The sequence below is a fragment of the Nylanderia fulva genome, unplaced genomic scaffold, assembly GCF_048542155.1.
Source record: "Nylanderia fulva isolate GAGA-0341 unplaced genomic scaffold, ASM4854215v1 Scaffold669, whole genome shotgun sequence".
Taxonomy (NCBI): domain Eukaryota; kingdom Metazoa; phylum Arthropoda; class Insecta; order Hymenoptera; family Formicidae; genus Nylanderia; species Nylanderia fulva.
The window spans coordinates 5,172-7,500 of record NW_028190774.1 but is presented as its reverse complement, the minus strand read 5'-3'; the positions used below and the strand labels follow the sequence as shown (position 1 = coordinate 7,500).

Here is a 2,329-nt window from a genome sequence, read left to right as displayed (position 1 = left end):
TCAAGACGGGTCCTAAGAGTACCCAAAGCAGTAGCGTCGCCGACCGGTATCGGTCTCCCGCGAGACCGCGGGAGACGTTCGCAGGCCTGTCGAAGGTGTACCGTACTGTAACCAACAGCGGGCCAGGACCGGGGACGGCGCGAAGTCCGTAACCTCCGAGTACCGTGGCGCGCGCTTGCGACGGTCTCGACGCACCGTGAATAGTGCGGCCTGATACCTTGCGCGTACCGCCGAGCAGCCGGCCGGGCGACCGAGGGTTTGTCGCGTGCCGTTTTACCGGCGACGCGACAGACACCGCACCCGGGCCGTAGACCGGCACCCAGCGGGTCGCGACGTTCTACTTGGGGAGAAGTGCACGACGACGAGCGCCGGACATCGGCGCACGGTAGCGTGCCCGCGCGCGAGCCGCAAGGACTCCGCGGGACATCGCCGACCGACGCGAAGCCAGCGCCGCTGACGATGAATCTCCCCGTTCGATCTTTTGGGTTTCTTAGGTTTACCCCTGAACGGTTTCACGTACTCTTGAACTCTCTCTTCAAAGTTCTTTTCAACTTTCCCTCACGGTACTTGTTCGCTATCGGTCTCGTGGTCGTATTTAGCCTTAGATGGAGTTTACCACCCACTTAGAGCTGCACTCTCAAGCAACCCGACTCTAAGGAGAGATCCTCCCGAGGCGCGCACCGGTCGCTACGGGCCTGGCACCCTCTACGGGTAAGTGGCCCCATTCAAGATGGACTTGGACGCGACGCGGCACCTCGGGATAAGCGGATCCTCCCAAACACCACATTTCCCTGCGGCGGAACCGCGGGATTCGGTGCTGGGCTCTTTCCTGTTCGCTCGCCGCTACTAAGGAAATCCTGGTTAGTTTCTTTTCCTCCGCTTAATAATATGCTTAAATTCAGCGGGTAATCTCGCCTGCTCTGAGGTCGTCGCATAGTGAGTTTTCGTAGCCGTTTGCCTCCTCCGCGTCGCTCATCGTCGTCTCTCCTCTATAATATATATTAATAAGAGGGAGAGAGAGAGAGCGTCGAACGAGAGAGCAGCAGCGGCAGCACACGAAATACGCGAGAAGGCAAATCGCCGGGGCGCTAACCGCACACACACTCGTTGGTGGTAATGGAGACGATATATCGCGGGGTTCGAGATTCTCGGCTCTCCCTTCTCTTTTATATACGAAATTCGGGCGGAATCGATTCGACGAGTACACGACGCGGCGCGCCGGTCCCCTTTTTTCGCTTTACGAAAATTTCGTGGACTCGGACACGCGGTCGGCTCGCGATTCAAAACCCTTCTCCGTAAAGAGGTAAAGGATTACGAATGCTCTCTCCGCCGGACGACGACGCGCCGTATATTTCTCCGTAATACCGTTATGTGTGCGGGCAAGGGCGCCTCGGCATAAGACGCGCGAGCGCTATCGCACCGAGAGACGCGGCACAGAGTGCGAGAGCAGTCCGGTCAGTCTGTGTGATGTACGGAGAGGAGAGACGGTGAGACAAGCGCTACCTACTTTCGGGAGACAACGACGCACGCGCCGCTCTAGGGAAAGCGGTGCCATTCACCGTTCCTGACCCTTTTTTTGGCCGTTTGTTGCTCCCTTCGCGCGCGCTCTTACTCTCATCCCATTTCTCCTCGGCTCTCGCGTACACACACGACTTGGATACACAAACACGCTCCCCCTCTTAATTCGCGCAGCATTCTCTGGGCGCGCGTTCGCCAACGTTTTACACGCTTGTGCGCTTCTCCTCCTCATTATTATTATTATTTCGGTGTGTCATTTCAGACGACGCCAGGATTTGCACCGCGGCCGGTCGGCGCGGCACAGACACCTCGGGCGAACGTCCAACGATCGCTCGTACGCCCATTGTAAGCGTTGCACAGGGCACAGGCGACGCGCGCGCCATTCTCTGGTCGCCCGCGTCGTGGCCGTGCGCGCTTTTCGGACGCAAGCAGTTTAGGGGTACTAAAACGACCCTTCAGCCAGGCGTGGTCCGGGAATTGTATCCGTGGACCGCAATGTGCGTTCGAAATGTCGATGTTCATGTGTCCTGCAGTTCACAAGTTGACGCGCAATTAGCTGCGTTCTTCATCGACCCACGAGCCAAGTGATCCACCGTTCAGGGTAATCGTTCGAAATTTTTGCGTTCGCGAAGAAACGCGCTTCTCGTTCAACCATCGTGGTCTCTTCTCTCGGACGAGAGAGAGAGAATAATCGTGGTGGCTCTTCGATCAGCCTGTCCGCGCGCGTCCGAGGACGCGCGCGGACCGCCGCCTCCCGCCAGGGAAGGCTACGGCACAAAGATAGAGTTGTGTGTTTCTCGTTCGGAGCGTC

At 58.1% G+C, this 2,329-nt stretch overlaps 1 non-coding gene and 1 pseudogene across 1 annotated transcript; both read right to left on the bottom strand.

The window, feature by feature from the left end:
* The window catches only part of LOC146720562 (large subunit ribosomal RNA), a 4,620-nt pseudogene extending 3,691 nt beyond the window's left edge, over positions 1-929 (bottom strand).
* A 1,037-nt stretch (positions 930-1,966) lies between these two features.
* On the bottom strand, positions 1,967-2,122 carry LOC146720561 (5.8S ribosomal RNA). Its single transcript, XR_014926024.1, has one exon. It is a non-coding gene; the product is annotated as a 5.8S ribosomal RNA (ribosomal RNA).
* Between the last annotated feature and the right edge of the window lie 207 nt (positions 2,123-2,329).